The 22646-nt window shown below is 43.5% G+C and overlaps 3 pseudogenes; 1 reads left to right on the top strand and 2 right to left on the bottom strand.

Annotated features, from left to right (window-relative positions):
* Positions 1-344: 344 nt before the first annotated feature.
* LOC100977658 (transmembrane channel-like protein 6) lies at positions 345-5352 on the bottom strand (annotated as a pseudogene).
* A 9-nt stretch (positions 5353-5361) lies between these two features.
* On the bottom strand, positions 5362-7167 carry LOC100977319 (E3 ubiquitin-protein ligase makorin-1-like; annotated as a pseudogene).
* Positions 7168-17959: 10792 nt separating this feature from the next.
* Positions 17960-19572, top strand: LOC100991924 (V-type proton ATPase subunit E 1-like; annotated as a pseudogene).
* The last annotated feature ends 3074 nt before the right edge of the window (positions 19573-22646 follow it).

Here is a 22646-nt window from a genome sequence, read left to right as displayed (position 1 = left end):
TCTCTATTTTTCAAAAATGTAAAAAGAAAAATTAAAGGATACTAAAAATGCCTGACAACCATATGCAATGTGGTATCCCTAATTAGATCAAATAAGAAAAAAGTTAGAAAAGAAATTTTGGGGAGAATTGATGAAATTTTAATATGTTATATATTTAGATACAATTATATTAATGTTAAATTTATTGGATGTGATAATGGCATTGTGGATATATAGGAGAATGTTCTTATTCTTAAACAGAGGCATGCTGAAGTGTTTTGATTTAAAATGCCATGATGTCTGCAACTCTCAAATGGTTCAACAAAAAAGAAAAAAATATATAGATAAGTAAAATGTGGCAAAATGTTAACAATCAGTGAATTTAGGTGATGGAGAAACTATTAATTCATTATACTATAATTTCACCTTTTGTGGAGATTATTTTTTGTTATTATTTTATTTTATTTGAGACAGAGTCTTGCTCTGTTGCCTGGGCTGGAGTGCGATATCGTGATCTTGGCTCAGTGCAACCTCTGCCTCCCGGGTTCAAGTGATTCTCCTGCCTCAGCCTCCCTAGTAGCTGGGATTACAGGCACGAGCCACCATGCCAGGCTAATTTTTTGTATTTTTAATAGAGACAAGTTTTGCCATGTTGGCCAGCCTGGTCTCGAACTCCTGGCTTCAAGTGATCCGTCCACCTCGGCCTCCCAAAGTGCTGGGATTACAGGCGTGAGCCACTGCGCCCGGCCGATATTATTTTCCAAAATAAAAAGTTGGGGAAAAAAAACTGAAAACAAAACAAAACAAAATGTACCCTTTTTCTGACACCATTCACTTGAAAAAAAAATTAACAAAATAGAATCTTATTGTAATTGGAAAGAGGCAAGAGCAGTAAAAGATAGAAAGAATATATGCAGTGCAGCCATTTCGGAGACGTTAATCTTACTTGGTTGACCACCCACTGTGTTCTTGAAACCCTCACAGTGATGGTCACAAGAATAGAAACATTTCATAACTTTTGTTCGTTTCTCTCCTCTCTCTTCATAAGATCTAGCTGATCTGTATAGTTTCTCTTGAATTTGCTGACTTAACTAATTTTATTTCTTTTAGGTAATCTTGATGCCTTTCCCTCTTCTTATATGATAAATTCACCTTCTTAATGATGTCTTTTCTTTTCTGCAAAACCCCTTTAATCAGAATAAATAGAGTCCCAGGCAGGGCAGAGTTCACTGGGGGTGTCCAAGTCGGATTCACCCACCCTTTCGGTTCCAGCCTAGGCACGGCTACAGCTTTCGAGAGGAGAAGCAGTCTCTTCCTTGTCCTGGTGTCCCAGCGGGGTCACTGGGAGGGACCAGTGTGGTCTCAGGGCGCTGGGCGGGCCTGCGAGGCCCATCGCGGGCCACCTAGGCATCCCGTTCATCTGAGCAGGGCAGGGGGTGCCGCAGCCTCCTGGGTTGTCCCAACCCTGCTCCTTTCCTCCCTCTCCTTCCTCTCGTAGATGGAGTGAAGCTTGTTGATTAAGAAGATTTTGTCTTCCCCCTCGTTGCTGATCTGCTCCTTGAGCAGGCAGATGACCTTCCGCTGGTCCAGCACCACCTGGATGTTGAGGTAGATCACGGCCAGCAGCAGGGCCAACACCAGGAAGACGAAGAAGGTGTTTTCCACCAGGTACCGGTGCGCCCAGGGCAGCCAGGAGCCCCTGGGGCCCGCCGCCTCCCGTTGGGGCACCCACATCCTGCGGGCCTCGTACATGGTGTCCAGGGTCCGGAAGGGGCCGCAGATGGCTGAGGGCGTAGCAGAGGCCAGACGGCATAGCAGAGGAAGAGGCGGCACCCAGGAAGGCGGGGAAGCAGAGCAGCGTGAGGAAGACAGTGCTCACGTGGGAGGCCAGCCAAGGCCGGAGCAGTGCCTGGCAGTTGGCCAAAAGGCTGGTCTACTTGACGTAGAAGACGAGCAGCAGCTTGATCTGCACCGCGCGGAGGAGGGGCGAGAAAGAGCACCCCCAGCCAGGTCAGAGTCGGCCGGTAAATCAGCTCCAGAACATTCCGGGCAATGTCAAACTCAGGCTTCCGTCTCCTCTTCAGCTTCTTCTTGGAGATAATCCTCCACATCAATTCCCCGAAAAGCGTGTCCAGCACGTGAGGACGAGTCCATCACCAGGAACCCGTACAGCACGGGTTCCTTCCAGCACTGGCCCTGCAGGGCGCCCACCCTGCGGCCCTGCCAGTGGTAGCACAGTGTCCCCAGGATGGCCAGCTTGAGGATGAAGTTCCTGCAGATGGCCACGTACAACTCCAGCACCGGGGAGTCATGCGGCTCCAGGGCGGTCAGGCCAAGGCACGGGTAGGGGCCCCCCAGGTTGAGGAGGCCGACCACCAGAGGCAGGACCAGCAGCGCGGGCTCCTGGCCAGCAGCCTCCGGATTCTGCATCATGAACTCCGAGAAGATGTGGACAGCCACAGCGCAGCCCAGCGCAGTCCCCAGACACAGGAGCCACATGAGCCCCAGCACGGCCGCCTGCCGCAGCCTCCCGCACACGCTCCTGGGGCTCTGCCGCAGCTGCTGCTCGGGCCAGCAGCTCCTTCTCCCGGTGCGAATGTTGTCTGTTGTCTTGCTGAGGGGGGGGGGGCCGCTTCTGCCTCACCTTGCAGTCCCAGGAGCAGAAGATAGTGACGGCGTGGATGCCAGAGGTGCTGCCCACCCGGTATTAGCATTAGCTTAGCATTACTGTAGTGGCTGTAATACATGACGATGTGGGTGAAGCAGCCTGTGTCTTTGAGGAGCTCCAGGCCAGAGCAGACGCGGGCAGGGCCCGGCGGGGCGGGCGTGAAGGCGGCCTCCGGACCCACGATGAAGGCCACGAGCAGCAGCAGCAGGAAGGCGTTGAAGGCCAGCAGGGTCTTAAGGAAGAGGAAGTAGGAGAGCACGTTGGAGCTGAACTAGTCCCTGATGCGCTTCAGGACGTAGCGCCACGGCTTCAGGGCCTGCAGGCCCAAGAGCAGCTCCAGCCCCAGGCTGTGCAAGGCCAGCACACAGACATATCTGAGCCAGCCACAGAAGGAGCAGACTCTGCCATGGCCCCGCAGGCCCCTCCACTTCCCGCTCTGGGTCCGGCTCTTCTCTCGCAGGCCGCGTTTCTCAGCCAGGCTTAGGGGCATCCCTCGAAGCACATGGTCCCGCTGCGCCACAGCCAGGCCCTGGAGCTCCTTCACCAGGAGGCTCCGCTTCTCCTCCTCTTCCTCCCAGGACGTGGGGTCCAGCTTCAGGTCGTACAGACGCAGGCTGTGCCGGGAGGAGCGCACCAAGTCTGCGAGCAGGGGCCGGCCAATGGTGAGGCTGGGAATGCTGGCCAGGACGCAGAGTGTGGCCGTGCTGTGGGTGCTCTCGGGCCCCAAGAGTGTCTGCTGGCCACTCGTTGTGGCCACCACCCCGCTCCCTCTGCTACAGCTCCAGTCCCTCCTGGGCCTCCCAGCGGCTCTGCTCTTGGATGAGCGAGTGGAAGGAGTAGTGCATTTCAGTCTCATGGTAGGGGCTGGGCTCCTGGCTGGGAGGCGCCAAGGTGGAGGGAATGATATCTTTTCAACAAGTGGAATTCACGTTAATAAATCAAAGGAGGAAAACTGTATGATCATTTCTCTTAATGACGAAAAGCAAGCAATAAAATTCAGTTCCCCTTTAAAAATAAGAAGAGAACCTCCTTAATATGAAAGAGGGTATCTATAGCAAAACCTCTATCAAACCTCATACTTTAATGTGTGAGGAATGCTTCTAAACTTTGGAAGCATTTTATTTAACAGTAGTAACTAAACGGGCCAATAAAATGGGGGTACTTCTGTCACCATCAATGCTCACCATGATATTAGAGGTCCCGATCAATACAATAAGATCAGAAAAAGAAAGAGGGAGTATAAGGATTGGAGAGGAAGAGATTTATTTTCAGATTACACGATAATTCACATAGAAAATAATGATGATAAGAATAGCTAATTTTTTTTTTTTTTTTGAGACAGGGTCTTGTTCTGTTGCCCAGGCTGGAGTGCAGTGGCACAATCTCAGCTCACTGCAACCTCTGCCCCCTCCGCGGGCTCAAGCGATCCTCCCACCTCATCTTCCTGAGTAGCTGGGATCACAGGCATGCGCCACCACCCCCAGCTAATTGTTTTGTATTTTTTATAGAGACGGGGTTTTGCCACGTTGCCCAGGTTGGTCTGGAACTCCCGGACTCAAGTAATCCACTGGCCTTGGCCTCTCAAAGTGCTGGGACTACAGGCCTGAGCCATTGGCACCCAGCCAAGAATAGCTAAAATTTATTGAGCACCTAATATGTGCAAATGCTGTGCAGTAAGCATTACATGTATAATGCCTTTAATGTATAATTAATGCCATTTAACCCTACTTTAAAAAAAAAAAAACCCTAGAAGATAGGAACAATTATTCCTCACATCTTACAGATAGTGACTATTATTTGAATTGTTTTATTTGGGAAAAGTGCTTCTTACAAAAGGACAGCTGCAAAATACAGAGACCTCTGCAACAATTATTTGTATTTTCATAAAGTGAAAGAATGGGTGGGATCCAAGGAATCAAAGCAGTAAATGGACAAACCAGGAGCATCCCTGAGTTACTTTCAGGAAACAAAGCGACAAAACACAAAGGTAAAATTTCCAGTCAAGGAATTCTTCAAACAACTTAACTTTAGCTAGTCTTAGGGATTCCCAAGCCCTCCCCTTCAGTGGAAAAGTATGACTTATTACTGCAAACCCATTAGTCCACTACAATAAACACCTTAGAACAGAGTTTTGTATCACATCTGTCTATGTGAAAACTCAGGGGTGGAATGAGGCAAATACCCACAAAAAAACCCCACAAAAACTCGACAACAAAATGCCCCAAATGAAGACAAAGGTTTTTCAGAAAGTGCCTGTACTGGAAAAGCTAGATCATAAAACATTAAATACAACAGTGTATCCAAGACCCAGTTTGTGTTAACATATGGGATAACCAGGTAGTTTTAACCTCTATGGCTAACCCCATTTCTCTGTTTATATAGACAGAGCTAGCACTGCTATATTGACAACTACCAATATAGTGCTTTGCCCTTTAAGATCTATCTGCTGTACAAGGCTTAAACTACTAAACCACTTTTTTCTGCTAAGGCTAAGAATACTGCATCTATGTAGGGATGAGAAGCTTTTCACACACCCACACTCATACGCATCATGTCAGCCCTTGGGAGTCAACTTCCAACTCTGCATTGATGTTATGCCTCTGTATCTTTTATATGTATTCTTTCTCAATTTTCCTAACATGCAAAACAGTAGAAATCTCAACACATTTGCACCTGGTTCTGGTTACCCAGTAGTATCACTTATGTACAATTAAACAAGAGACCAAAAACCACAGAACAAATGCACGTGGTAGGGATTACAGGATAGGGAACAGATATAAAAACACAGATGTGCAGATTTCACCAGAAACCTCAAGGATCCACGTCCCATGTCTGGAGCAGAAGGCTATTGGCCAGCTTAGGTCCCTTCACCCATCACTCCTATTCTTGGACCCCAAAGCAGGACCACTGCTTTTACTTTTGAACCTGGGGTCCTCAAAATGAGTGTGTGAAAAGTCCATAAACACAATCTGGTTGAAAACAGATGGCGCAACACACCTACACTAACTGACGGTTAAATTCATGTTACAAAAAACTAACTTTAAGATTTATTTTTGTAAGTTTTTTCAACAGGGAAAACACACTCCTCGGGGAAAGGGTAGGGGTTGAGAAGACAGGCCCTGGGTAAAAATTCTTACCGCAGCACTTGGAGTTGATAGGCCTGCCTAGGAGAGAACACAGGCACTGCCACACCACCACAGGGGACAGCTGCTGTCTGGGGTCAGCAGACCAGTTCACACGCCATGCAAGGTTGCTATAGATCCAAGTCATAAAAATCTTCCAGCTTATCATGAAACAAGTCCCACTCATATTCAGAGTCTGTCAGTCTATCGTCCCTACCTGCAGCCCAAAGCATAAGCAACATCTTGCCCAGCTCAGAGGTGACAACCTCTTCTTCATCGTTGTCAGAGGGGTTGCTGTTCTCTCTTTCCTCAATGAGTTCCCAGAAGTGGTTCCTTCGTTGGGCCCAGGATCGGGTTGATGTTCCCACTTTCTGTCTCTGTGGCTCCTTTCTATGGCCATCAGGGTACACATGCTTGTAAAAACAGTTCCCTCCAAAAGGGCAGCTCCCATGTTCTTTATCAAAATACCTGCACGCCTTGTTCCTCATCGCCTCCTTGTATTTCTGAATGAATTTCTGCTTCTCTTCTTTCTCCTCCTCCCAGTACTCACTTGGAATGACAAAGTTAGATGTGATATGGCATTCTGGGCAGGACTTTATGATCTTGCTCTCAAATTGCTTAGCACTTCTCCACTTGCAAATGCACTTGAGAGAGTAGGTGTGGTTGCCGTTGGAGAGGATCCTGAAGTGGCACTTGTTGGGGTTGGCTTTCTCATAGACTGCCTACCTCCATGCAGATCCCACACACCATGTCCTTGCTGTGCTGCACAGCCAATGAGAGCTCCACGTCCTTCTTGTGAGCCTCAATGCACGATTTTACATGCTGTGATCTCTAGGCAGCAACCATCGGATGCAGGACCTGCACCCCACACATGTCACATGAATCTCCGTGGAGATAACACAGAGTTCTCCCCATATTGGCACTCTCCCACTGCAGCATAGGGGCACAGCTGCTTCTTTGTTTCCACAGCGGTTTGCTCTTTCTTTGATTCTTCTGAGCCCTGCAGGGGAGCTTCAGTGCAGGAAGGCACAGTACAGCCACAGTAGGGTTGCCCAGGAACAAACTCAATAGTATTCACCCAGTCCTCTGAACCTGCTCATATAGTTGCAAAGTTTGAATTTCTTGACTCAGCTTTGCCTGTATTCATTTCGACAAGTGGTCCAACTATCGATGAGAGACTTGAGGAAGCAGCCAGGGACAACGTTTTAGTTAGCTCTGTAGCAGTTGCTTCTTCCTGTTTCAGTGGCTTGCTATGTTCATATCTGCAGCGGTCTCCATAAATGCAGTACCCTTGCTGAAAATAATTGCACACTACACCATACAGACTGTCAGAGAGGTCATATGAGTAGTGACAGTTATCTCCTTCTTACAAACCCCATGCATAAAATACCTGCAGGTGACCTGCCATCACTGCCGCTCCTGCTCCTGATATTGTGGCTGTAGTTCTGGGAGCTGCAGCATCCACCATTATTGTTTATGATAGCACAATTATTATTCCCATTTTACAATTAGTGACGCTAAGGCACAGAGAAGGTAAGAAATTCACTCAAGATCAAACCTAAACAGTTTGTTTCTAGGGCCTGAAGTTTCAACCACTATCCCATATTATAACTTACTGTCATCAACACAATTTCGTGGCAGACAAAGAGGTATGAAAGGTATTCAAGCTCTGGTGGAATAAAATTAATATGTCTTTACAGCTGAAGGAGAAGGCATATCAGTGATTCTCAACCTTGGCTGTATATTAGAGCCACCAGAGGAGATTTGAAAAATCCTGATGCCTAGGCTTTAGCCAGACCAATTACAGCAGAATTTTGGGAGATGGGTGGAAAGGTCACGCATGTAGTTGTTAAAAAACAAGTACATTAAAATATCATAAGATGGCCAGGCACAGTGACTCATGCCTGTAATGCTAGCCCTGTGGAAGGCCGAGGTGGGCGGATCACCTGAGGTCAGGAGATCGAGACCAGCCTGGCCAACATGGTGAGACCCCATCTCTACTAAAAATACAAAAATTAACTGAGTTGGGTGGCATGCACCTGTAATCCCAACTACTCGGGAGGCTGAGGCAGAAGAATCACTTGAACCCAGGAGGTGGAGGTTGCACTGAGCTGAAAGCATTCCAGCCTGGGTGACAGAGTGAGACTTTGTCTCAAAAAAAAAAAAATTCTTAAGAGGCTCACGTATCTACTCAAATTGTGGTAGAAGTTTCTATTCTTGCAACCTGAGTGAGGTTGCAAACTTTGACCAGATGAATTACAGAAGGGTGTAATCTGAATCCAGTAGAAGGATATGGACTAGAAGTCCCCTGTTGTCATGGTGACTACAAAAAGGACTCACTGTATCCACATGTAGCTCAGGTAGAATCATTCTGGAAGCCTGCAAAGTTCAGATCCTGTTCCCCAATGTCAAATCTCTAACCGATAATGACCTTATTGTGTTAATAAATTTTCAACTCTATAGCTTCAACTTGTTTAAGATGTCAACCCCAGTTTTCCTGACAAGGTAACTATCTCACAGCCGTGAACTGTTGAGCCAGTCACCTCAACTTGGCCCCCTGAGATGGTAACTCTATCATGGTTGTCAGTTCTTGACCTAGTAATCCGAACTCCCTGGAGATGCTAGAACTCAGTGAGTAAGTGGCTTTTCAAACCTGAAAAGGCTAGAATTAAAAATAGAGATGATAAATAAATCAAACCTATTATGTTAATAATTTTATGTTTATAATAAGTTCATGTGTGGGGGAGTATGGTACTTAAAGTGCAATTTTAATATAATATGGCATATTGAAGAATCCAATAGATTAGCTTAATTTGATCAATTAGATCTGTGAGGTGTATGAAAATTTAATTAGGGTTATAAACAGTATTGAAATATTTGACAATTAGACCTAATAGATTTACATGTTTAATATACATAATAATTTTTAGTTGAGTACTTGGGAAGGATTTGCTTATCAGGGATGGAAAGTTTTTATTTTTATTTTTAATTTATATTTATTTTAAAAAATTTTCCACAGGTTATTGGGGTACAGATGGTGTTTGGTTACATGAGTAGGTTCTTTAATGGTGATTTGTGAGATTTTGGTGCACCCATCACCTGAGCAGTATACACTTCACCCTATTTGTAGTCTTTTATCCCTCGCCCCCTCCCACCCTTCTCCCCAAGTCCCCAAAGTCCATTGTATCATTCTTTTTTTTTTTTTTTTTTTTTTGAGATGGAGTCTTGCTCTGTCACCCAGGCTGGAGTGCAGTGGCGCAATATCCGCTCACGGCAAGCTCCGCCTCCCGGGTTCACACCATTCTCCTGCCTCAGCCTCCTGAGTAGCTGGGACTACAAGCGCCCGCCACCACGCCTGGCTAATTTTTTGTATTTTTAGTAGAGTTGCGGTTTTACCGTGTTAGCCAGGATGGTCTCGATCTCCTGACCTCATGATCCACCTGCCACGACCTCCCAAAGTGCTGGGATTACAGGCGTGAGCCACCGCACCTAGCCCATTGTGTCATTCTTATGCCTTTGCATTCTCACAGCTTAGTTCCCACATATCAGTGAGAACATACAGTGTTTGGTTTTCCATTCCTAAGTTACTTCACTTAGAAGAACAGTCTCCAATCTCATCCACGTCACTGCAAATGCTGTTAATTCATTCCTTTTTATGGGTGAGTAGTATTCCATTGCATACATATGCCACAGTTTCTTTATTCACTCATCAATTGATGGGCATTTGGGTTTGTTCCACGACTTTGCAATTGCGAATTGTGCTGCTATAAACATGTGTGTGCAAGTATCTTTTTCATATAATGACTTCTTATATTGACTTACCCAGTAGTGGGATTGCTGAATCAAATGGTAGTTCTACTTTTAGTTCCTTAAGAAGCCTTCGTACTGTTTTCCATAGTGGTTGTACTAGTTTACATTCCCACTAGCAGTGTAGAAATGCTCCCTGATCATCTCATCCATGCCAACATCTACTGTTTTTTATTTTTTGATTGTGGCCATTCTTGCAGGAGTAGGGTGATATCACCTTGTGGTTTTGATTTGCATTACCCTGATCATTAGTGATGTCAAGCATTTTTTCATATGTTTGTTGGGTATTTGTATATCTTCTTTTGAGAATTATCTATTCATGTCCTTAGCCCACTTTTTGATGGGATTGTTTGTTTTATTTCTTGCTGATTTGTTTGAGTTCATTGTAGATTCTGGATATTAGTCCTTTATCAAATGCATAAATTGTGAAGATTTTTTCCCACTCTGTGGGTTGTCTGTTTATTCTACTGACCGTTCCTTTTGCCATGCAAAAGCTCGTTAGTTTAATTAAGTTCCAGCTATTTATCTTTGTTTTTATTGCATTTGCTTTTGGGTTCTTGGTCATGAAATCCTTAAGCCAATGTCTAGAAGGGTTTTTCCAGTGTTATCTTCTAGTATTTTTCTATTGTCAGGTCTTAGATTTAAGTCCTTAATCCTTCGTGGGTTGATTTTGGTTTAAGGTGAGAGATGAGGATCCAGTTTCATTCTCCTACTTGTGGCTAGACAATTATCCTGGTGCCATGTGTTGAAAAGGGTGTCTCTTCCCCACTTTATGTTTTTGTTTGCTTTGTTGAAGATCAGTTGGCTGTAAGAATTTGGTTTATTTTGGGGTTCTCTATTGTGTTCCATTGGTCTATGTGCCTATTTTTATACTAGTACTATGCTGTTTTGGTGACTATGGCCTTATAGTATAGTTTGAAATCAGGTAGTGTGAGGCCTCCAGATTTGTTCTTTTTGCTTAGTCTTGCTTTGGCTATGTGGGCTCTTTATTGGTTCCATATGAATTTTAGAATTTTTTTATAATTCTGTGAAGAATGATGGTGGTATTTTGAAGGCAATTGCATTGAATTTGTAGATTGCTTTTGGCAGTATGGTCATTTTCACAATATTTATTCTACCCATCCATGAGCATGGGATATGTTTCCATTTGTTTGTGTTATCTATGATTTCTTTCAGCAGTGTTTGTATTTTCCTTGTAGAGGTCTTTTGCTTCATTGGTTAGGTATATTCCTAAGTATTTTATTTATTTATTTATTTTTGTAGCTATTGTAAAAGGGGTTGAGTTCTTGATTTGGTTCTCTGCTTGGTTGCTGTTGGTGTATAGAAGAGCTACTGATTTGTGTATATTAATCTTGTATCCGGAAACTTTGCTGAATTCTTTGATCAGTTCGAGGAGCTTTCTGGAGGGGTCTTTAGGGTTTTCGAGGTAAACAATCATATTGTCAGCAAACGGTGACAGTTTGACTTCCTCTTTACCGATTTGGATGCCCTTTATTTCTTTCTCTTGTCTGGTTGTTCTGGCTAGGACTTCCAGTACTATGTTGAAGAGAAATAGTGAGAGTGGGCATCCTTGTCTTGTTCCAGTTCTCAGAGGGAATGCTTTCAACTTTTCCCCATTCGGTCTTATGTTGGCTGTGGGTTTGCCATAGATGGTTTTTATTACATTGAGGTATGTCCCTTGTATGCTGATTTTGCTGAGAATTTTAATCACAAATGGATGATGGATTTTGTCGAATGCTTTTTCTGTCTCTATCGAGATGATCATGTGATTTTTGTTTTTAATTCTGTTTATGTGATGTATCACATTTATTGGCTTGCCCATGTTAAGCCATCCTTGCATCCCTGGTATGAAACCCACTTGATCATGGTGGATTATCTTTTTGATATGTTGTTGGATTTGGTTAGCTAGTATTTTGTTAAGGATTTTAGCATGTAAGTTAATCAGGGATATCAGCCTGCTGTTTTCTTTTTTGGTTATGTCCTTCCCTGGTTTTGGTATTAGGGTGACACTGGCTTCATAGAATGAATTAGGGAGGGTTCCCTCTTTCTCTATCTTGTGGAATAGTGTCAAAAGGATTGGTACCAATTCTTCTTTGAATGTGTGGTAGAATTCTGCTATGAATTTGTCTGGTCCTGTACTTTTTATTTGTTGGTAACTTTCTAATTACCACTTTAATCTCGCTGCTTGTTATTGGTCTGTTCAGGGTATCTAATTCTTCCTGATTTAAGCTAGGCGGGTTATATTTTTCCAGGAATTTACCCATCTCTTCTAGATTTTCTAGTTTATGTGCACAAAGGTGATCATAGTAGCCTTGAATGATCTTTTGTATTTCTGTGGTGTCAGTTGGAATATCTCCCATTTCATTTCTTATTGAGGTTATTTGGATTTTCTCTCTTCTTTTCTTGGTTAATCTTGCTAATGGTCTATCAATTTTATTTATCTTTTCAAGGAACCAGCTTCTTGTTTCATTTACCTTTTGTATTTTTTTCATTTCAATTTCATTTAGTTCTTCTCTGATCTTGGTTATTTCCTTTCTTCTGCTGGATTTGCGTTTGGTTTGTTCTTGTTTCTCTAGTTCCTTGAAGTGTGACTTTAGAATGTCAGTTTGTGCTCTTTCAGTCTTTTTGATGTAGGCATTTAGGGCTATGAACTTTTCTCTTAGCACTGCCTTTGCTGTATCCCAGAGGTTTTAATAGGTTGTGTCATTATTGTTGTTAAGTTAAAAGAATTTTTAAATTTCAATCTTGATTTTGTTTTTGACCCAGTGATCATTCAGGAGTAGTTTATTTAATTTCAATGTATTTGCATGGTTTTGAAGGTTTCTTTAGGAGATGATTTCCAGTTTTATTCCACTGTGGTCTGAGAGAGTGCTTAATATAATTTCAATTTTCTTAAATTTATTGAGGCTCCTTTTGTGGCCTATCATACAGTCTATCTTGGAGAAAGTTCCATGCACTGTTGAATAGGATGTGTATTCTGGGGTTGTTGGATGGAATATTCTGTATATATCTGTTAAGTCCATTTGTTCCAAGGTATAGTTTAAATTCATTGTTTCTTTATTGACTTTCTGTCTTGATGACCTATCTAGTGCTGTCAGTGGAGTATTGAAGTCCTCTACTATTATTGTGTTGGTGTCTATCTCATCTCTTAAGTCTATTAGTAATTGTTTTATAAATTTGGGAGCCCCAGTGTTAGCTGCATATATGTTTAGAATTGTGATATTTTCCTGTTGGATAAGGCTTTTTACCATTATATAATGTCTCTGTCTTTTTAAACTGCTGTTGCTTTAAAGTTTGTTTTGTCTGATATAAGAATAGCTACCCCGCTCACTTTTGGTGTCCATTTGCATGAAATGCCTTTTTCCACCCTTTTACTTTAAGTTTATATGAATCCTTATGTGTTAGGTGAGTCTCTTGAAGGCAGCAGATAATTAGTTGGTGAATTCTTATCCATTCTGCAGTTCTGTATCTTTTAAGTGGAGCATTTAGGCCTTTTACATTCAATGTTAGTATTGAGATGTGAGGTACAATTCCATTCATCATGCTATTTGTTGCCTGTGTACCTTGATGTTTTTTGTTGTTGTTGTTGTTTTATAGGTCCTATGAGATTTATGCTTTAAAGAGGTTTTGTTTTCATGTGTTTCCAGGATTTGTTTCAACATTTAAAGCCCCTTTGAGCAGTTCTTGTAGTGGTGGCTTGGTAGTGATGAATTCTCTCAGCATTTGTTTGTCTGAAAAAGACTGTATCTTTCCTTCTATATGGAGCTTAGTTTTGCTGGATACAAAATTCTTGGCTGATAATTGTTTTGTTTGAGGAGGCTGAAGATAGGGCCTCAATCCCTTCTAGCTTATAGGGCTTCTGCAGAGAAATCTGCTGCTAATCTGATAGGTTTTCCTTTATAGGTTACCTGGTGCTTTTGTCTCACAGCTGTTAGGATTTTTTCCTTTGTCTTCATTTTAGATAACCTGATGACAATGTGCCTAGGTGATTATCTTTTTGCAATGAACTTCCCAGGTGTTCTTTGCACTTCTTGTATTTGGATGTCTAGGTCTCTAGCAAGGCTGGGGAAGTTTTCCTTGATTATTCCCCCAAATATGTTTTCCAAACTTTTAGATTTCTCTTCTTCAGGAACACCGACTATTCTTAGGTTTGGTCATTTAACATAATCCCAGACTTCTTGAAGGCTTTGTTCATGTTTTCTTGTTCTTTTTTCTTTGTCTTTGTTGGACTGGGTTAATTTGAAGACCTTGTCTTTGAGCTCTGAATTTCTTTCTTCTACTTGTTCAATTATATTGCTGAGACTTTCCAGAGCATTTTGCATTTCTCTAAGTGTGTCCAATGTTTCCTGAAGTTTTGATTGTTTTTTCTTTATGCTATCTATTTTCTTGAATATTTCTCTCTTCACTTCTTTATCGTTTTTTGGATTTCCTTGCATGGGGCTTCACCTTTCTCTGGTGCCTCCCTGATTAGCTTAATAAACCTGCTGAATACTTTTTCAGGTAAATCAGGGATTTCTTCTTGGTTAGGATTCATTGCTGGTGAGCTAGTGTGACTTTTGGGGGGTGTTTAAGAGCCTTGTTTTATCATATTACCAGGGTTGCTTTTCTGGTTCCTTCTCATTTGGGTAGGCTCTGTCAAAGTGAAGGTCTAGGGCTAGAGGCAGTTGTTCAGATTCTTTTGTCCGATGGGGTGTTCCTTTGATGTAGTACTCTCCCCGCTTCCCCATGGATGTGGCTTCCTGAGAGCCGAGCTGTAGTGATTGTCATCTCTCTTCTGGGTCTAGCCACCCAGCAAGTCTACCAGGCTCTGTGGTAATACTGGGGATTGTCTTCACAGAGTCCTGTGATGTGAACTATCTATGGTTCTCTCAGCTGTGGATACCAGCTCCTGTTCCAGTGGAGGTGGCAGGGTGGTGAAATGGACTCTATGAGGGTTCTTGGCTTTTGTGGTTTAGTGCTCTATTTTTTTGCTGGCTGGCCTTCTGCTGGGAGGTGGTGCTTTCCAGAGAGCATCTGCTGTGGCAGTATGAAGAGGAACTGGTGGTGGATGGGGCCCTAGAACTCTCAAAAGTATATGTCCTTTGTCTTCAGCTATCAAGGTGGGTAGGGAAGGACCACCAGGTGCGGGCAGGGCTAGGGATGTCTGAGCTCAGACTCTCCTTGGGTGGGTCTTGCTGCGGCTTCTGTGGGGGATGGGAGTGAGGTTCCCAGGTCAATGGAGTTATGTTCCTAGGAGGATTATGGCTGCCTCTGCTGAGTCACACAGGTTGTCAGGGAAGCAGGGGAAAGCTGGCAGTCACAAGCCTCACCCAGCTCCCACACAATCCAAAGGGCCAGTCTCACTCCCACTATGCCCCCGCTAATAGCACCGAGTCTGTTTCCAGGCAGTGGGTAAGCAGGGTTGAGAACTTGCCCCAGGCTACCTGCCTCCCAGCTGCAAAAGAAAAGGGCTTTAGTTCTTCCCGCACCTGTGGAGTCTGCACACAGGATTCACATCCTCCCCCAAGTTCTAATCAGGAGGCTTCTCAACTAGTTCAAATTGTTACAAAGTTCATCTGGAGACTTTCTTCTCTCTGTAGCATTTTCCCTGCACCTCTGGCCACCCTCTCAAACGAGCCCTGTGATGCCAGGCAGGAATGGCCTGCTTAGGGACTCAGCAAGCTCCCAGGGCCTTTCCCACTGCTTCCTCTACCCCTGTATTTCACTTGGCTTTCTAAATTGACTCAGCTCCAGGTAAGGTCGAAATCTCCCAAAAACTAGACCTTCAGTTTCCCTGGTGGCGGTGTGTGTTCAGGGGCGGAGGATCTCCCTTTCCCACTTCCGCAGTTTGGGTACTCACAGTATTTGGGGTGTCTCCCAGGTCTTGCAGGAGCAGTTCACTTCCTTCAGAGGGTCTCTGTGGGTCCTCACAGGATTCCTGACTTATTCCTGCAGTCGTTCTGGAGCTAAAATTCACCATGCAAGCCTCCACATGCTGCTCTGTCCATCAGAGTCAGAGCTGCAATCTAGTCCTGCCTCCTCAGGGATGGAACTTGATCGATTAGGCATATGACAGGTACAGAATAAAAAAAGGATATAAAAATTTACAAATTCAGTTAAAATTCTAATATAATTACATTGTATAAGCTTATAAGTGAGACTGTTTAAGAGTTTAGATAGTTCTACCTGAGTTACTTGAACAATTATAAAAGATCCCCTTAAACTGAATTATTTTATATAAGTTCAGTTTATAAGTATACTATTCTATCTGTAAATCTATATAATAGATATATATAATAGACTTACAGATAGAATAGTATACTTATGAACTGAATTTTAAGACATAAATAAACCTAGGTATTGAGTTTTAAATTAATAAATTAAATATTAACTTAAAACCTAAGCTCTTGTAAGTAGTCTTTTATTTTGTGCTCACAGAATCTGCCCTCAGACATGAAAAAAAAATTACACGACACTATTGTTATCTGCATTTAACAGACGAAGAAACTAACACTTAGAAAGGTTAAGAAGCCAGAATCAGCTCCATGAATGTCTGGCTCTAAAACCTGTGTCCCCACTGAACATATGGCTTCCTTGACTGACCAACCCCCTAAAGAGCCAGGTGACTTGGGAACAATTAAATAAAATTTTTCGAAGTAACTTTACCAAGGTCTGATTATATGTATTATAGATTGATTTTATAGATAAGCAGTCAATTTCAGCTTAAGGAAAGATAATTTTTTGGCTCATGTGGCTGAAAAGTCTGGCCTCACACATGGTAGCTACAGACTGTGTTGGCTCCATTCAGAGACAGGCTTTCTTTCCCTTTGTGGTACAAGACCACTGGAGCTATCCCTCTGGGCTAAAGTATAGCTAAAACATGGACTGCCTCTCTTCTAATTGTTCTCACAAAAGAATCATTGCATCTCACTGATGAGTAGGTCATGGGTCCATTCTGGAACTAATCACTGTGACCAGGGGAAGATGATGCTTTAATGGTCATGCCTGGGGTCAGAAGTTGACCCTTGGAGTTCGGGGTGGAATTAACTATACCATAAACATATGGACTGAGAGTAGGGAAGGAGCAATCTTCCTTGAAAAGGGTGATTGGATGGCAGGCAGCCAAAATAGATGTCCAGTATAGTAGGCAACCTTACCTCTCTCACTTCAAAGTTCTTTGTATTACCTCACTCTATCATTCATATTTACTGCTGACATTTACTCTTTCTTTTGACCAAGAATCATGATACTACACTATAACTTAATTGTGTGTCCTTTATTTCTCCTGTGACTGCATGTTGAAGGCAAGGGATATCTGTCTTGCTTTTCTTCAGCGACCTACGTAAATGCTTGTCTAAACGAATAAAACCTAGATTACAGGAGACTGGGTTTGTTACTTAAGAGAAGAAATGTTGGAAAAGTGTTTTTAGGGTTTTGTAGGTGGTAGCTCTGTAGTGTAAGGAGGAAAAGTCAAATTCACTAAACGCTTATTGATAACTTCTTTGTGTTGGGCTGATCTCTCTTGCGGACAGTGTTCCAGTGGCCCTCAAAGAGCAACCAGTCTAAGCCAGGTGTGGTGACTTGCACCTGTAGTCCCAGCTACTCGGGAGGCTGAGGTGGGAGGATTGCTTGAGCCTGGGAGGCTGACGCTGCAGTGAGCCATGATTGTGCCATGCACTCCGGCCTGGGTGACAGAGCAAGACCCTGTCTTAAAAACAAACAAAAAACAAAGAGCAACTAGTCTAGAGGAAGAGACTGGATGAAGGGTATTGGTTACTGTGATTTGGTTTTGGCCTAGATCTAGGTTATTATGGATTGCCTAGAGCCTTGGTAATAGATTGAGTACTGGAGAAGGTTTGGGTTGCCATATATGACGTTGGTTGGGTTAAAGATTCTTATTTTTCATTTATTGAGCATCCATGTCAAATTCTTGACACTTAGAGCCTGGGGCATGGGAATAAGCAGGTCAGAAGACTCCCAGGATAGGCCCAGGTCTTAACTCAGGGTTATACCCATTACTCTAACAGTGTGAGGAACCTACCTAAAAATAGAGATTGAGATACTCACCAAAGCACAGACATAGGGGCAGACTGGGATAAAGCACAGACCCATGCTGCCAGGCACCCAGTGAAACAGTGCATTTTCCCAAAGACAGCATGACTCCTGAGGTGGAAGCATTACTGCCCAGTTTCAGAGGGAAGCTGTGAGGGGTGTCTGGGCTTGAGACTCAGTTTAGTAGAATTGCTCATACTTTTTACTTGGGCTGTGCAGAGGAAAGACATCTATAAAAAATTGCACTCATTTGGAGAACCTGACTGTGGTCATTTTGAAGCCAAGGCTTGCTTAGAAAGTGTGGAAGTTAATAAAGTAAAGGAAATTGATAAAGATCTGCACAGGGGTTTCCTCTGCCCAATCCTCCCACCTTCCCCTTCAAACTTAAACTCGAGCCTGCTGCTCTCCGGCCTAGCATTGCTCTTGCCATGGCTGTCAGTGATGCTGGAGTGCGAAAGCAGATAAAGCATATGATGGCTTTCATTGAATAAGAAGCCAATGAGAAAGCAGAAGAAATAGATGCAAAGGCAGAAGAAGAGTTCAACATAGAGAAAGGTCAGCTTGTAGAAACCCAAAGACTAAAGATTATGGAATATCATGAGAAGAAAGAGAAACAGATTGAGTAGCAGAAGAAAATTCAGATATCCAATTTGATGAATCAAGCAAGGCTCAAAGTCCTCAGAGCGAGAGATGACCTTATCACAGACCTACTAAATGAAGCAAAACAGAGACTCAGCAAGGTGGTAAAAGATACAACCAGGTACCAAGTGCTGCTAGATGGACTGGTTCTCCAGGATTTGTACCAGTTGCTGGAGCACCGAATGATTGTTCGTTGCAGGAAACAAGACCTTCCTCTGGTAAAGGCTGCGGTGCAAAAAGCAATCCCTATGTACAAAATTGCCACCAAAAACAATGTTGATGTCCAAATCGACCAGGAGTCCTACCTGCCTGAGGACATAGCTGGTGGAGTTGAGATCTATAATGGTAATCACAAAATAAAGGTTTCCAAAACCCCAGAAAGCCGGCTGGATCTCATAGCCCAGCAGATGATGCTAGAAGTCCAGGGAGCCTTGTTTGGAGCAAAAGCCAACAGGAAATTTTTGGACTAAGCCTTCAGGAGGTGGAGCACGTTCTCAGCTCTCCTGCTGTGATGTGGAAGATTCTGATATTTGAAGAAACGCGAATGTTTCTGTAGCTTCCTCTTTACTGCCCCAATATTGCTTTGCATTTATCAGTGATGCCCCTCTGACACTAACGCCTTGCCTAATTATTCACAATGGTGGGAAGCTTCATGTAATATGATCAGGACCCACCTCCAGTTCATCTGAAAGTAACACAGCATCCAGTTGGTTCTGCAGCACTAGGGGAGGGGGCAGATGGTGGTTGCATGGGCTTCCTGGGTCTCGGCTTTCCATCTGGCCTAGAGGTGATGTGTTTGGTGTTCCTAGCCCTGCAGTCCCCACTCTTGAGGCTTAAGGCGCATGTGGCACACCACTCCTTCCAGCAGTAGTCGCTTCACTGTTACCTGTTTAGGCCTAGAAGTTTTCTCTCATCTGTAAATGTGATTTAAAATCTAAGCCATGAATATGCTTTATTTATTAAAAGAGCTATGTGGATTTTTAAACAATGTGGAAATCATGTTGTACTGTCATCAAAGATAAAAATGTTTTAAAAAAAAGAAAACAAGTATAATTTAAAAAAATTTTTAAAAATGAAAGGAGCAGAGCCAGAAGAGGAGCCATGCAGACTCCAGGAAAGAACAGCTCATGTTGCCTTTCCCTCCTACCTCCCTGGAGGGAGGAGCTAGCAAGGGAAGATAGCCACTGTGACACTCCTTTCTCAGCATATGTGGGTCTGAAGTAAAGGTGGAGGTGGACTTCTGGGAGTGAAGAGGGAATAGCCTACCCTCCTGGCCAAACACAAACCCTGATGCTATTATATCTGGGCTCAGGACAGCTGTCCATTTCTCACCACTTCGATTAGGGTTTTCAAGAGAAACATAATGAACCTCTATTAGGGTTTTCAAGAGAAACAGAACAAATAGATTATATATTTGTTCTGTTTCTCTTGAAAACCCTAATAGAGGTTCATTATGGAAATTGGCTCACATGATTGCAGAGGCCAAGAAGTCCCACATTATGCTCTCTGCAAGCTAAAGAACTAGAAAAGCAAGTGGTGCAATTCAGTCCAAATTCAAAGGCCTGAGAATGAGGGTAGCTGATGGTATTACTACCAGTCCAAGGCTGAAGGCCTGAGAACTGGAAGAAGGTGGGGAGTGGTGCAGGGAACTGCTGGTGTAAGTCCTGGAGTGTGAAGGCCTGAGAATCAGGAACTCTGATGTTCAAGGGCAAAAGAAGATGGATGTCATAGCTCAAGAAGGGAAAGAGAAAACTTTCTTCCTCTTTTTTTTTTTTTTTTGAGACAGAGTCTCACTCTGTTGCCCAGGCTGGAGTGCGGTGATGCAGTTTCGGCTCACTGCAACCTCCACCTCCCAGGCTGAAGCGATTCTCCTGCCTCAGCCTCCTGAGTAGTTGGGATTACTGGCGCCTGCCACCATGCCTAGATTTTTTTTGTATTTTCAGTAGAGACAGGGTTTCACCAGTTGGCCAGGCTGATCTCAAACTCCTGACCTCATGATCTGCCCACCTCGGCCTCCCAAAGCACTAGGATTACAGGCGTGAGCCACTGCGCCCGGCCACCTTTTGGTTTTACTCAGGTGGACCCTTAATGGATTACATGATAACTGCTCACACTAGTGTCAGTGGATCTTTTTTACTCAGTCTGCTGATTCAAAGCGAATCTCCTCTGGGAACACCAGCATAGACTCACACAGAAATAATGTTTGACTAGCTATCTGGGCATCCCTTAACCCAATCAAGTTGACATATAAAATTAACCATCACAAGTCTGCCCCTTGTGAACTTGGCATATGTATCTCCTTAAACCATAGTTAATCTCCAAATAATGACAATAACAAGGTCATAATTCCACTTAACATGATACAACTATCCTGCATACAACAAAAAATGCAGTAATCCCTTTTCCAGAAGAGGAGGTAAAGTCTGTGAGTGACGTGTAGTCTTCTGATATCCCATACTTAAAATACTAAGATGTCTTTAAAGTATTAACAATACTAGTACTTAGAATACTAGTATAAAGTCAATACATCTTATGTTACATAAGGGATAAGAAAGGAAAGAAAACAAAGATATTTGTTTAATATATGTGTACATACACACATTATTTTAAAAAAATAGGGACAAAATATTCATGACAATTACAGTCTTCTTTTCTGTAACTGATGACATGGCTGTAGCTCATACTTACAACTACCATCTTCAACTACCCATCCTGTATTCCCTTTGCCTTCAGCAAGAACCTCAGCTGGTTATGCTTCTTAACCTAGAAGGCCAAGGTTGGTTTGAGGGTGGAGGGGAGGTAAACCAAACCTTCATTCCTAAAGGTCTGGGCCATTCATAGTCTTGCCTGGTTTGGGTTGTAGTTTTCCATTGACTTTAACCACAGGGCATGGTAATACTGAGACACCCTAAGAGATCTCCTGTGTTCCAGACATATTCTTTTTTACCTCTTTTATGTCAGATTTCCCCATGGTAGTCTGGATCAATTACCCCAGCCAACACCATAACTCCCTTATTGGCCTGTTGACTCAGAGGCATAAGGAGCCCAAAGTGGTTGGATGGCAGTCTTAACTTCTAGTTCAATGGAATTTAGTTCAATTGTGTCTTCTGGTGGAAGCAGTCCTCCCTCTGGATCCAGCAGAGCATACCTTTGTAGAAACAGGAAGCAAAATTTTTGTTAGTAGGTCACTAGGGAATCAGTGTGTGGTGCCCTTCCCATTTCTACCCCTTCATTCCTGGACCTATAAATCCTGACTATGGGAGAAACAGTACTGTATGTTGGACATTGATTCAGAACACATACAGCCTTCTGGAGAACCTTTGCTTCTGCCTTGCAAAGTATTGTCACTTAGCTGGTTCTGTAAGTGAGTCTTCAAAAGGCCATTCCACTATTCTATCAAGCCAGCTGCTTCAGGTTGTGGGGAACACGACAAGACCAATGAATTCCATGAACATGGGCCCACTGTTGCACTTCTTTGGCTGTGAGGTGAGTTTCCTGGACAGAAACAATGCTGCATAGAATGCCACAATGGTGGATAAGGCAAGATGTAAGTCCCTGAATGGTAGCTGACAGAAGCATTGCGTGCAGGGAAGGCAAATCTGTATCCAGAGTAAATGTCTATTCCAGTAAGGACAAAATGTTGCTCCTTTCATAATGGAAATGGTCCATTATAATCAACCTGCCACCAGGTAGCTGGCTGATCATCCTGGGGAATGGTCCTATATCGGGGGCTCAGTGTTGGTCTCTGCTCTTGACAGATTGAGCACTCAGAAGTGGCTATCGGCAGGCTGACCTTGGTGAGTGGAGGTCCATGCTGCTAAGCCTACACATAACCTCCCTCCCTGTCACTATAGCCACTTTGTTCATGAGCCCATTGGGTATTGACATGGGTGGCTGGGGAAAGAGGCTGACTGATATCCACAAAATGGATCACCTTCTTCACTCAGTTATTAAGATCCTTCTCTGCTGAGGTCATCCTTTGGTGATCATTCATATGGAACACAAATATCTTCATGTCTTTTGCCCAATCAGAGCAGTCTTTCCATATACTTCTTCCCCAAATTTGTCACCAATATTCCAACCATGTTCCTGGTTGGAACCAGGAACACCAATATTCCGTCCCAGTCCCTGGCCATCCAGCCAAACCATTGGCTATAGCCCACGAATCAATATATTATCGCACATCTGGCCATTTCTGCTTCCAAGCAAAGTGTAGAACCAAGTACACTGCCTGTCGTTCTAACACTGGGAAGATTCCCTTTCAGCACTGTCCTTCAAGGATGTCCCAGAGAGGGGCTGTAGTGCTGTACCTGTCCACTTTCAAGTGGTGCCTGCATATTGTACAGAACATTCTTTAAACCAGGCCCAAACCTTCTCTTTCTCTGTCAACTGATCATAGG

This window comes from Pan paniscus, chromosome 1 (assembly GCF_029289425.2).
Source record: "Pan paniscus chromosome 1, NHGRI_mPanPan1-v2.0_pri, whole genome shotgun sequence".
NCBI classification, from domain to species: Eukaryota; Metazoa; Chordata; class Mammalia; order Primates; family Hominidae; genus Pan; species Pan paniscus.
The sequence above is the reverse complement of the archived record's forward strand: the minus strand, read 5'-3'. Positions and strand labels throughout refer to the sequence as shown.